This window comes from Giraffa tippelskirchi, chromosome 2, assembly GCF_054371585.1.
Source record: "Giraffa tippelskirchi isolate mGirTip1 chromosome 2, T2T-mGirTip1v1.2.pri, whole genome shotgun sequence".
Classification (NCBI taxonomy): domain Eukaryota; kingdom Metazoa; phylum Chordata; class Mammalia; order Artiodactyla; family Giraffidae; genus Giraffa; species Giraffa tippelskirchi.
This window is the reverse complement of record NC_137276.1, coordinates 99,826,657-99,841,203: the sequence shown is the minus strand read 5'-3', so window position 1 is coordinate 99,841,203 and position 14,547 is coordinate 99,826,657.

The following is a 14,547-nucleotide window of genomic DNA, read 5'->3' as shown; positions in this document are numbered from 1 at the left end:
ATCCATGAATCATAAACAGAAGTTTCTCATTAAGAATGGGCAGTGGCCTCTTTAAGCTTGCATAGTGCTTACAGTATTATGTACTCTCAACACTTTGTGGGAAGCTCAGACATTCACAGCAGACACTGCACTTTAATATTAAAAACTCAGATATAGTGTGAAACCCAAGAGGCAATAATCTGATACCATAGCCCCACTTTATTCAGAGCCTGGCATAGAGTATGTTGTTAAAAATATTTGCTGAGGGACTTTCCTGGTGGTCCATTGGTTGGGACTTTGTCTTCCCCTTAAAGGGGTGTGGGTTCCATCCTTGGTGGGGGAACTAGGAGCCCACATGTCCTATGGACAAAAAACCAGACCATAAACAACAAAAGCAATATTGTAGCAAATTCAATGAAGACTTCAAAACTGGTCCACGTCAAAAAAAAAAAAAAAACTTCAAAAAAAGATTTGTTGAGAAAATGAATGACACTTTCCCCCATTTTTAACAAAAAAAGAAAGGAAATAGAGGTTTCAGGATTAAAAAGTATAGGGCAGAGCTTTCGGGAAAAACCAGTGACTTCAGGATAAATAGCAGCTATTCCTGAATTACGAACTAAAACAGTTTTTGTTTCTGTATAAATTTCAACATGGCTGTGGACAATCTCAGGCAGATTTGTTATTTTTCTGTGAATGAAATTTCACCGTTAGTGTAAAACTGGCTCTGCTCTTGAGCCCTTTTTTCGGGGATAGCTGATGCTCTCCACAGCCCACACAGACCTGTCATGGCCTGGGCACTCACACTGCTAAGCGGCCAACACTTTCCCTCTTGGGCTCAAATTAGTTTCACTGAAACCCTATCTTTATGTGGGTCAGGGCCTCCTTTTTCCTTAAAAACTTTTTCCCCACTTCGAAAACAAACAAAAGAAAACATCCTCTTATTTCCAAAAATTCCTTGCAATTCTTTATTTCCTGTTGGCTTCTTCAGGAGCATTTTTTACTAATGAAATTTCAAGATGATTTCTTGAAACTGTTATAAAGTTATGTAACTCTGGTGATTTAAAACTATCTTCTTTTCTAAAGAATTTAGCAAGGAATTGAGTCCCTGTTTTTTCACAACAGACACACCTTCTTAACTATCGATGGTCATAACAGTGAAATTAGGAAGGATTTTATATCATATTGATCTCAGTTGTGAAGAATGCAAAGCTAAGCATTTTCCCCCCTTCTCTGTAACCATCTTCTGCTCTATAATGGGGTTCTATGACCTCCTATTTTAACCCTGCTGATTCATCTGTTTCATCAAAACCCATTTTGGACTCCAAGGTCAACTATGGGCTTGTTTCCCGAGGTTCTGGGGACATGCTGTCCAGAAGAGAACCTTGTACCTGGAGTTAGGATGTGGGGCCCAGCCCAATTCTACGTTGGTTTCCCCAGGTGCAAAGCACCGAACCCACAGTGACTGTCTAAAATTAATGGTTCCTTCAGTCCTAGGCCTGTTTCTGTCCAGGTACTCTGCCAGGCATTCTATTTCTAAAGGTTTCAAGAGAAGAAAATCCTAGGGTCCATAGGTTTTTGTTTTTGTTTTTTTTGAGTATAGTTGATTCACAATGTTTCAGGTGTACAGCAAAATCATTCAAGTAAATATATATATATATATTTATATATACATCTTTTTCAGATTCTTTTCCATTGTAGGTTATTACAGGATACTGATTATAGTCCCTGTGCTATACAGTAGGACCTTATTGTTTATCTATTTCATGAGTTCTTTAATTTTTCTGCCTATTACCTCTAAAAATTTCTTCCTTCTATCACATAGATCTTTTCCCATTTAATCAAGACCCACAACTTTAGCCACAAGAATAGCTGGCATATGTACACTGATCCAAGCAGTTTAGCTTCTCTCCTTGAATGCTGACTACCATAATTATTCATTCATTTCAGAATAAAGACTACAGGTGGGATAGTCTGGTGCGAGGAGGATGGGCCTGGGTTGGGCAGATCGCCCTCGAATCTTGGCTTTCTGAATTTCCTTCGCCCACGTGTAAAGTGGGGACCTGGCCACCCTGGCCGTAGAGAGGGGCGTCCTCGGGATCTGTGATTTTCCTGCTGCTGGGCAAGGACAGGGATCCGACTGTGCACCGACACCCCTCAGGAGCGGCTTTGGACCTGGAGGAATGCTTGGTGGAATGCGGCGGGCTATAAATAAAGAAGAGAATAAGGTGAAAATGGAGAGTCTGGCTCCCTGTGATTCCGCTGCGGTGCCGGCAGGGAGCGTTTATTCGGAGCACTGCGGCTGCCTCCAGTGCTTCCCTCCCCGCCCCCTCCCCATCCTCGGATTAAAAACAAACAGAAAAACTTTCCCGAATTTTCCCATTCCTCTGTGGCCTGGCTGCGAACGCTGAAATTCCAGCCCGTGTTTGTTGTCACCCGCGGGCCCGTTTCCACGGTTACCCAGATTCCTGCGCTGGCCCCGGGCCCGCCACAATGCATCCCTCAAAGTCTCCTTGGCAGAGGAGAGACATTCCTCCTCTCTGCCGCACGCCAGGGCGAAGAGAGGCGCTCTCCTCCTCCCCTCAGCTCTGCCTCACCCCCATCGTGTGTGATGTGCATGTTCTAGGTGGTTCTGTTCAAAGTCAGTTTTGGGGGGTAAGCACGATGTAATAAGTTTCCCCCACTTCTCTTTTCCTCATTTAAGCTAGGATTTACTTTCTTAGACCAAACATTACACCCTTGGCAAGCACTCCAGATGGTTTTCATTAAAATTCCAATTCCTTTTTATTTTTGCAATTCCTTTACCCCCATTCTCCTCACCCTTCTATCCCCAAAATAAACACCAGGTGGAGGACAGATTAAGGGTCCTGTGGAAATGAAGGAGTCCCCAGGTTCTCTTCTTACCAGTGGCCACCTCTGCCCTTCCTGGGGTTGGCTGGCATAAATAGGCACTGGGGTGGGATATATTTCAAGTTAAATACAGGCTCTCTAGGGCTTCTCTGGTAGCTCAGCTGGTGAAGAATCTGCCTGCAATGCAAGAGACCCCAGTTGGATTCCTGGGTGGGGAAGATCCCCTGGAGAAGGGATAGGCTACTCACTCCAGTACTCTTGGGCTTCCTTGGTGGCTCAGACAGTAAAGAATCTGCCTACAATGCAGGAGACCTGGGTCCCATCCCTGGGTTGAGAAGATCCCCTGGAGGAGGACATGGCAACCCACTCCAATATTCTTGCCTGGAGAATCCCTATGGACAGAGGAACCTGGCAGGCTACAGTCTATGGGGTCACAGAGAGTCGCACACGACTGAAGTGACTAAGCATAACACCGCACGTGGATTCTGCCTCCCTAGGAAGAGGGGCAGAGACCCAGCTAGGTCTCTGCTCCCCAGTAGGGCCTGACCTGGATTCTGCCTGCAGGCATACTGGGGAGGGGGCTTCTGACCTCTCCATTAGTGCACACTGAGGTCTCTGCAGGCTACTCAGGACACAGGAGTGAGATGCACTGGCTCTAAGAAGCCAGAGGGAAGGATGGCCAATGCTTTTTGGCCCTACTTGCATCTGAGCGAGCCACAGGCTTTGCTCCCACATCTGGAAAAATTTGCTTGCACAGGAAAAGTGTGTGTGTGTTTTGGATGTGTTTTTATTTCCGACTTTATGAGACAAATTTTAAAATACAGAAAAGTTGAAAAAATAATACAATGAATACCCATATCCCTCCACCTAGGTTCAACAAATTTTGACATATTTGCTTTCTCTCTCCTTGTCCTTCTAGATAGATGGAGGGACGATAGATAGATCCATCTCTGTATCTAATGTCTAGGCATTTGGAAGTTGGGATCTTGCCCCTGTAGTATTTTATAAACTTTCTATTCATGTATTATAGAAGTGAAGTCACTCAGTTGTGTTCAACTCTTTGTGACCCCATGGACTGTAGCCTACAAGGCTCCTCTGTCCATGGAATTTTCCAGGCAAGAGTACTGGAGTGGGTTGCCATTTCCTTCTCCAGGGGATCTTCCTGACCCAGGGATTGAACACTGGTCTCCCGCATTGCAGGCAGACACTTTACCATCTGAGCCACCAGGGAAGCCCATAATAATATAATATATGAGTGCATTCTTATTGTCAAATATTCATATGTTCAAATAATACAGAAAGTTAGAGAGTGAAAGAAAAACTCTCCACTGGTCCCTCCTCAGCCTTCAGGGTAGTTTGATTTGTGTCCTTCTTGACCTTTGTCTAAAGGATATCAACCCTGACTATTCATTGGAAGGACTGATGCTGAAGCTGAAGCTCCAATACTTTGGCCACCTCATGCGAAGAGTTGACTCATTGGAAAAGACCCTGATGCTGGGAAAGATTGAAGGCAGGAGGAGGAGGGGACGACAAAGGATGAGATGGTTGGATGGCATCACCGACTCAATGGACATGAGTTTAAGCAAGATCTGGGAGTTGGTGATGGACAGGGAAGCCTAGCATGCTGTAGTCCAGCCTAGCATGCTGTAGGGAAGCCTAGCATGCTGTAGTCGCAAAGAGTCGGACATGACTGAGTGTCTGAACTGATCTTTGTCTGATTTTTTGCAGATATAGCATATTCAAATAGAAACTTACACTTCTGTTATATGTATTTTTAAACATAAATGAGGTTATACTACACATGCTCTTTTGCAATTTGTTCTTCATTTGAAAATATGTCTAAGACTTTCTATATCAGTACTTGGAGCTCTGTCTCATTCTTTAACTACTGTGGAGAAGTTCCAAAGGATAGTTGTACATTAATTTTCTTAACTATTTCCTCCTGATGGATGTTTCAGCTATTGTTATTTTTCCATTTCTCACAATGATACAATTAATATCCTTGGAAGATGTTTCCTTCAGGATAGGTGGTAGTATTTCTCTTTGACAGATGCTTAGAGGTGGAATGCTAGGTTGAATGTGATGCATATTTTACATTTGGATAAATACTGCCAAACTGCTTTTCAAAAGGCTGCTCCAACAGCCACCAAGAGAGCACCCATTTCCTCTCACCCTCACCAACGATGAATTTTACCAATGTTTTTAAGTTTTCACGGGCTTCCCTTGTGGCTCAGCTGGTAAAAATCTGCCTGTACTGTGGGAGACCAGGGTTTGATCCCTGGGTTGGGAAGATCCCCTGGAGAAGGGAAAGGCTACCCACTCCAGTATTCTGGCCTGGAGAATTCCATGGATTGAATATAGTCCTTGGGGCAAAAAGAGTCGGACACGACTGAGTGACTTTCACTTTCACTTTAAGTGTTCACATTCTGATGAATGAGAAATTATTTCATTTTTGGTGTAATTTGCATTTCTTTGATTATTTTGTAAGGTTGATCATTGTATCAAAGTTCAACTACAGATAACAGAAACTACTCTACCAGTTTATGTAGAAAGATAATGGGGTAGGGTAACTACTTGAATTAAAATAGGGAATTGGGTACTTACAGTTTGTCAGATTAGCTGGAAAAGCAGGTTCTAGTTTGGTCTTATAGGACTGACTCCTGGAACTCCAGCTCAAAACAGATCTAGCAAAGGAGTCTCTCCTTCTGCCGTGACCAGGAAACTTGGGGGTTGGGACAGCTGTATACAAACTGCTGACTTAGCAATTTGGAAACCAGGAAACCACAGCCTCACCTGGTCTCCAGGACTACACTGCCTCAGCTGCCTAATAAATGCCCTGCACCCTGTCCACAACACCCATGAAGCTGGAGATTGCATCTAAACACAGATCTCTACTGTGTTGATGAAGGAAAATAAAAATCAAACTAGTCACGAAAAACAAGAAACTCTATATATCCTTAACTCTGTTAAGGGAAGGGGAAAAAAAAAAAGAAATCCTTAACTCTGTGTACCAGCAGAGTCAGTAGATCTCCTGGAGGGTGCATCTGCCCAGGGAAAGCCAGGTCACATACAGAAACTCAGCTCTAAAGAAACTGGAGAATTGTCAGCATTAACTTTTCAAGCTCCAGCATGTGGCAAGGCAAGCTACAGAGTGGTAGGCACAGAGTTGAGTGAATCAATCTGAAGAGTTTGCTGTAATCATATTTTCATGTTTTGTACCTTTTTTTTCCTTTCTGTGAATAGCCTGACTAGACCTATTGCCTATTTTTCTATTTGGGTTATTTTTTCCTTTTAATTTATAGAAGTCTTATGGGTTATCTGGAAAATGATCTTTGTTATATACGTTAAAAACAACTTCCACTCTATCAGTGTTATATCTTTTGCATGTAGAAATCTTAAGCTCACCTATTTTTGTACTTTCTGGTTCCAGGGTTTTGTAGATTTAAGAAGGCCTCTCCTATCTTAAGTTTCCTAAAGTATTCTACTACATTTTCTCCCAACATCTTTAAAATATTTTATGCTGAATTCTTTAAACCATCTTGAATATGTGGTGTGAGGCAGGGATCTAACCTAGGTTTTGTTTTCCTTGTTGAATGAATTTACTTTATTATGCTTCAAATTTGCAGAAGTTTAAAAAATATAGGAAGACTGCTTAGCATTGGCTGATGCAGAACCAGGGTAAAGCTGAAAAAAATTAACTTATCACTTCATATTCTGGTTCTCTTTAAGACAGAGATTTGGCATTTCTTAAAAGTGGAGGTATGACAAGATCATTCCCCTAATCAAAGACCTTGATTGTGCCCCCTTTTCTTCAAGACCTAGGTTTAATCACTGTGGACTAGCCATCTGCCTGCTCAACACCCACCATGGTACTTTCCAATCTTATTTCCTTCTCCTTTGCCTGGAAGAAAGGTCACAACATTCGATTTGGCTGACAAAAGCAGAAAATGTGCATGTGTCTGTCAGCCCTTTCTTTATGACACTGTAAAAATCTGTTTATGATGCTTCTCTCATTAACTGGTATTTCTCACTGGTCACCATTAATATTTTAGAACAATTCTTTACTGTAGTATATTTAACAGCTCTGGACAACATACCACTAAATGCAGTAGTAACTTTTGACATCTCCTTTCCCCACCATCCCAGTTACTAACAACCAAAATAGCCTATGTTTCCAAACACACTAGCTCTGTCTCTTAATTGGAAGGAAGTGAGAAAGGGAAGGAAAAGCTGGGATTGAATCAGAAATGACAGGATATCATACTAAGGGACCTTCCCATCTTCCCAACTCCCCTTCTAATCTCTAGATGTCCAAATCTAGCCTGTGTTTCAAAAGCTATCTTTCCTACAAAGCTTTTCTAAATTCCCTCAACTCCAGATCTATTTCTCTTCTGATTTCCTTCTTTCATGGCATTATCTTCATCTATCCATCTATCCACTCATCCATCCATTTATCCACCCATCCATCCATCTCTGTGTCCATCTATCCAATAAGTATTTATTGAGCACTTACAGTACCCCAGGCACACTGACCACTTTATTCTTAGATTATGACTCTTTGCCTCGGTGTCTTATCTGATCTCACATGTTGTAATCTCAGCTAAAATCCCACATCTGATCTACTTTTGCATCCCCCAGACTGCTTCACACTGAGCTGGTGTTCTGCTGAACGTCAGTAGAGTGAGTTATCAAATCTCATGCAAGTTTTAATGTACTTTCCAAATCTTTATTCAAAGGCAGCAGGAACACTTTTTAAAAAGCAATGCCATTCTGAATTTCACAATATCTACATACTTATTTTCAAAAGTTACCCATAATCTCAGCAGTATTCTTTTCCAGAAGGAGCTAGAGTTAAGAGGTGACAATTTCTTTCTTGGCTGGTCTAATTTTGTCCTTAGAGGCAACAATTGCCAAGAATTTGCTGTCTTTCCTTCCAGATTTATAAAAGCATGTTTACCTACATACAAAATTTGTATATAGCTTTGCCTACATGTACATTTTTTTATGTTTAAATTAGCAAGTATGTTAAGAGCTATATGACATATGAATTTTAGAATAAATTTCAATTTATGAATTAAATAAATTATGATGTTTAACACAAGTGTATACAGTTCTTTATAACTACAAAACAGTTTTGAGTTTATTGTACTTATTTTATTCACTAAGTCTGTGATGTAGGCTCAGAGAGGTTCACAGGCAGGTTCCTGGTCACACAGCTGGTAAGTGGTGGTCTAGGATTTGAACCCAGATGTTTTGCCTTCTAATTCATTGCTGTTTCTACTATATAAAATAATCCCCAAGGATTATTTAGAAATGATTATTTATATAATAAAATGAATTACCCTTTGTTTGACTTCAGATGATCAGTGTAGAAAATTTTTGGAAATGCTTATTTTATTATACTGAAAACAAATAAGAGCTAATATTTATCAAGTACTTCCCACGTGCCAGAAACAGTTCTAAGTACTTCACTTGCACTGTCTCATTCAATCTTCCAGTAAGCCATCATGTAAGTAGTATTCCACAATTTTCAGTGTGGAAACTCAGGTTCAGAAAGGTAAATAACTTGTTTGGGGGTGGGCACCTGATGTGCTACACTGGCTTTTTTTTTCTGCCTCCAAGGTCTGTACTTTTAGCCGCTATACTTTGCAGCAGCCTATATATGTTTTGTGTGTGTGCATGCTAAATCACTTCAGTTGTGCCCGACTTTGCGACCCTATGGAATGTAGCCTGCCAGGCTCCTTTGTCCACGGGATTCTCCAGGTGAAAATAGTGGAGTGGGTTGCATATATTTTCAGTTCAGTTCAGTTCAGTCGCTCAGTTGTGTCCGACTCTTTGCGACCCCGTGAATCGCAGCACACCAGGCCTCCCTGTCCATCACCACCTCCCAGAGTTTACCCAAACCCACAGCCATCGAGTCGGTGATGCCATCCAACCATCTCATCCTGTGTCGTCCCCTTATACGTAATTTCACATAAGTAACTTTTATGTAAAATAAAACAAGATGTAAAGGTGATGTGAGTTCTATTAAAGGAATTTACAACATGAAAGAAGAAAGATAAGTCTAATGTATAGAGAAAGATATTTAGGTAAATAAGTGAAAGGGAGAAAAGCAAGAAACAGAAATAGGAACATAGTCAGAGAAAGACTGATTCCTTGATTGATTTTAGAGAAAGTAATGGTTGAAAGAGGCAGGAAGCAGTCAATAGGAGGAGGGGGACCAGAGGCACAACCCTTCCACTCCTGTCTTGAGTCCAGTCTACCTGGAATCCTCCAGCTTGGCCCAGGGCTCATTTCCCTTATACTCCTGAAGCCACTACTGCCTGTACTCCAGGGTGAAGAACTTGGACTTGTGAGCGCTGAATCTCCTAGAAGACAACCCTAGGTGAGAGGGAGCTGTGAGTGGAGCAGAAAGAGTATCTTTCAATGCCCACAGAGCCGTGAGAGTTGAGAGCCTGGGCTGGGAGGAGAGCAGCTGGAAAAGCAAAGCCAGGAAGACGGGCCAGTATACAATATGTATCTTTCTCTTTCTGACTTATATGGAATCAGAAAGATGGTACTGATGAAATTATTTGCAGGGCAGCAATGGAGACACAGACATAGAAAACAGAATTAAGGACGTGGGTAGCAGGGAGGAAGGAGAGGGTGAAATGTATGGAGAGAGAGTAACATGGAAACTTACATTGCCATATATAAAATAGATAGCCAATGGGAATTTGCTGTGTGACTCAGGGAACTCAAACACGGGCTTTGTGACAATCTGAAGGGGTGGGATGGGGCGGGAGATGGGAGGGAGTTTTAAAAGGGAGGGGACATATGTATACCTATGGTTGTTGATTCTTGTTGTTATCTTCAATTAGAAAAATAAAAAGATGGGCCAGGAGAGAAGGGCCTTACCAGGCAGGCCTGTTCCCATCTGTCTGGGCTGCGCCGAGGGAGGCTGTGGGGGGTCTTATTGGATGCCAGATACAAGGGTGTTCCCACTGGCGATCTCCCTCTTCCTCAAGAAGTCCCGACGGTTAGACTGCCTGCCAGTTAAAGTGAATACCAATCTGTAAACATAGCAAGGGGGCCAGGGGAGGGCTTGAGACTGAGCTGACAAAAGGAGGAGGCGGTACAGGGAGAGGTGCCTGGAGAGCGGCGGCAAGACCACAGCATGGGCGGAGGAAAACCCCCTTGTCCTTGGGTGGTGGCCACGATAAAGGGGAGCTGAGTCACAGGCTAGGCGTGGAATCACGGGGATGGGTTTACACATCAACCTCCCTCACTTCCTTTCCAGTCATTTGGCTGTTTTCAAATTCTCCACCCTTGGCCAGCTCCTTGCCTCTCCCATCAAGTCTGGTTTGTGTGCCTTGTGTGTGTATGTCTCTTTGGGTGTATTCATGCACAGTTGGCTCTAGGAAAGAATAATATTAGCTAAAAACAGAGGAAACTGTGACTATTTTGACCTATAAAAAATAGCTTTTTCATATGGCCCAACACAGAAGGTAAACTAAAGAAAAACCTAGGTAGAATCCGTCCTGAAGGAATGCATGGACTGAAGTTCCCAGCCCTGCAGTTGTGCCTCTCCTTTTAGTCAGAGGCCCTTTTCTGAGCCAGCTGAACTGCTGAACTCAGGGCCACAGGGTACACATCCATGTAGTAATTGGCTGATCTCCAGATGAAATTTGGGCAAAAACATACCTAGGATTGGGTGAACACCTCTCTTGAGGTTTGCTTAGCCGTCCACAAAACCACCTTGTTGCAATTCCAGCGTTTCTCTACATACCTCTCACCCCAGGGGCCGCTTTCAGGCAACAGGAATGACACAGGAGCTCAGGAAACACTTTCAGTAACTGCACTGTACGATTTTGTGAGGGACCAGAATAACTTTCAGGACTCCATAGGAAGCCTGAAAGTTGGCCTCAGGTTTTCTCTTGCCTTTCCTACCTGCTTTTCTATCACTCCAAAGGCCAACGCTCATGGTGTCTTAAATTGCCACTCCCAAGATGAGGGCACCATCCATCATGGAACCCCATAGATGGGTGCCAAGAACCAGCTACATAATTTGGGGAATCTAGAACAACACGAAAACGCTTGTTCAAAAATGATTCAAGTTTTCAAGACAGCCACAGTGCGGCCTCCTGCATGTGGAGCCTGTGTGTCTGCACAGGCTGTGTGCCCACGAAGCCAGTCCTGGTTGGTGCAGGTGCAGAGGTCAAGGCCAGGAAGGCCACAGATGGGTGTCTTCTCAAGTGACCGTGCAGTTGCCCTCCTTGCCAGTCCCTAACTGCCCACCCCCCGCCACTTTCCAGAGGAGCCCACAGATGGGGTGAAGCGTGGCAAGGGACTGGGGGATGAATTTAACTGTGGGTGAAGCAGGGTTAAATCAAGAAAGGAAACTTTGGGAAATAGTCTTTCTAGAGCCTAATGGTTCATTTCATGATGGTGAGTAACATCTCCAAATAACACAAAGAGCTGGAGAACAGCATAGTAAGGTGTCTCCAGGCCTGATTGTGAGTATGAGCTTGAGTCTCAGGTGGGCAAAATCCTGATTCTGGCTCTCTTTTACTGTAACCCAAGTTCTGAACTGCCCACAATTTCCATGTGCCTTCTTGGATCCTTACAAAACGGGAGTGAGGAGCCCACTAGGTGAGCTGCCCAGGCCGCGTGTGGCTGGCTGAAATTCCAGGGGTTCACAGAAACCCATACCCAGCACACTGGAACCCAGATATGCAGAATCATTCCCAAGCAAAACACATTTATTCAGGACCTTGAGTTTATAGTTTAAAGGTCCACCAGCAATTCAGACTTTCTTAAAGAAACTGAGTGCCCCCTGCTGGGTACCAGGTGGCATTGACATCAAGCTGTCAAAGCACCAAAATCTGAAAACACATCTTAGGGGTTTGAACCAGTGAACCAGTGAAGTTGCTCAGTTGTGTCTGACTCGTTGCAATCCCATGGACTGTAGTCCACCAGGCTCCTCCACCCATGGAATTTTCCAGGCAAGAGTACTGCAGTGGGTTGCCATTTCCTTCTCCAAGGGATTTGACCTTGTATACAAAATGGTGATGACAATATAACTCATAATGGTAAAATTAAGTTACATGAATTATATGTGGGTTTGGTAATAGGTTGTATTCGTAAATGCTTCATGACTCCTGTGCTTAGTCACTCACTTGTGTCCAACTCTTTGTAACCCCATAACCTGTAGCCCGCCCGGCTCCTCTGTCCATGGGGATTCTCCAGGCAAGAATATTGGAGTGGGTTGTCATGCCCTCCTCCAGGGGATTCACCCAACCCAGAGATTGAACCCAGGTCTCCCGCATTGCAGGTGGATTCTTAACCAGCTGAGCCACTAGGGAAGCCCATGCATACGGGAGTGGGTAGCCTAGCCCTTCTCCAGGGGATCTTCCCAACCCAGGGGTCAAACCAGGGACTCTTGCTTCATGACTTCTAGGATCTTAATAAAAATTATTTTTTCAGTTCTTTCTCTCAATTATAAAAGAAGGTAAACATTTGGAAGTTCTAAATGATTGGATAGGATTTTCTTCCCAGTTCAGAACAGAGTGGTCAAAAGTTTTTCAGAGGACATAACATGGTCCAGGGAGAGGATGTGGGTTTTAGGATCAGTAAACTTAGGTTGGAACCCATTTACTATTTAAGCGACTTTATCTTGGAAGAAGCTGTTCAATGTTAAGCCTCCATCTCTTGGTCATGTGTCTAGAACATGAATAAGTGCTCAGTTAACAGTATTATTTTTACTATATTATTAAGAATTGGGTTTAAGTTGGACTTCAAAGGATGGGTAACTCCTGGACTAGATCCTCCATTTCTAGAGGACAGAGGCTGCACCCAGAGCCCTGGGTCTGGCTCAGAGAATTGCCTCTTGACCACAGATAAGCACTCACACTGGACACCCAAGTCTCTTTTGAACCACACAGCCACCACCTAGGGTGCTCGCTGCCTGATACACACCTCTCACTCAGTATGTGAGGACAAGTCCCTCTTCTGCCACGCTCCATATCTTGCTGCTTCAAGCCATCACCATTCCTCACTTGAGCCAAGGCAAAATCTCTTCTTTCTGCTTCTGTTCTTACCAACTTAAAGCCAGAGTGATCTATATTAAAAATAAATAAATAAATAAAATCTGACCAGACCTTCCCCCACCTTCTCCTGCCTCTCTGCCCACCTTGCTTTTGATGCCAGTTTCACCTCTGGGCTTTATGCAACTTGCTCTCGGCCATCAACCCTCACCCTCCCAATTTTTCCCCTGGCTACTCCTACCCATCCGTCAGGTGTGGGCTCACAAACTCAAGGAGGGTACAAGAAATACCATGTTTTCTAATTTTTTCAGAGAAAATTAAATGTTTTTGGCTCCATTCTGCTGTGCTGCAGCAGAAATTAGATCCCTGGTCACTGAGGCATCCTTTCCTCTTTGAGGGTCTCAAGCATTTAGGATGTTTCGAAAGTGGGTGGGAACCTCCAGTCCATCTGCATCCCTGCTGCTATCTTCACCGCCAACTCTGAGAGGCCTTGAAGGAGGTGGTTCCAGTGCTTAGGGGTCTTTGCTCAGGCTGGGAGACTCAGGTTGACTTCAGATTTCCTTTGGGGGAACCCAAAACCTCAAGCCTCTGAAGATCACCATTTCACTGGGTGCCACCAGCCACTGGGGCACAGACTTCCACTGCTCCTAAGAGGCTCCTCCTCTCCATCCCTTCCCTGCTCCTCAAACAAAGATTAGGGTTGGTTTTGAGCATGTGCTCTCTGCTGTGAACAGGAAGCAGTAAGGACCTGACCACTTCACTGGAGAATGGGAAAAATTCAGAAACAAAATATGTGCTATAAAATCCACTTACCAAAAGGGTTTCACAGTGATCATCTAATCTAAATCAGGTCCCCAGTATACTCTCTACTTTCTATACCCTGCAATTGTCACTGTTGGGGCCCAGATCCCCTATGCCTGGTCTGTCTGGGCACCTACTACCTTGCTGTTGACTGCCAAGAGCTACACTATTCCTTGGAGAGTCCTGTCCCCTAGCAATGCCTGGTTATGCCCTCCTTGGTTAGTCCCTCAGTCATGTCCGACTCTTTGTGACCCCATGGACTGCAGCCTGACAGGTTCCTCTGTCCGTGGAATTCTCCAGGCAAGAATACTGGAGTGGGTTGCCATTCCTTTTTCTGGGGGATCTTCCCTTCCCAGGGATTGAACCTGGGTCTCCTGCATCGCAGGCAGATTCGTTACCATCTGAGCCACCAGGGAGGCCCAAGAGGGCAGAGCAGATGACTGAACACCAGATACTGGGGACAAAGGCCTAGGACCCTGCCTCAAGGTGGGGAGACTCTCGTGACATCACGCTCTGTAGCTCCTGGGAATGAGGCAGAGGCCAGACTCCAGCTGAAGCCCTTCTTTGCTCAGGTTCTTCCCCGACCCTACCCTGCTTCCCTCACAGGCTTCTCCAGGGAGCTTAATCTCAATATTAACTCCTTGCAGAAGAAACCGCTTCTGATTTTGCTTCTAGGAACCAAAGGGACATCCTTTTTCTTCCTAGTATGTGTCACAATTTAAAATCATAGATTCGTATGCTTATTGGTTTAATACTGTTCCCTCACTAAATGAAGGCAGAAGCCATACTTATTTGTTCACCGCCATTACCAGTACTTAGTGAGGTGCCTCCCACAGAGAGCAGTACACACACACTGAACTGGAAAGCCACAGTAGCCAAGGCACAGGAACCACAG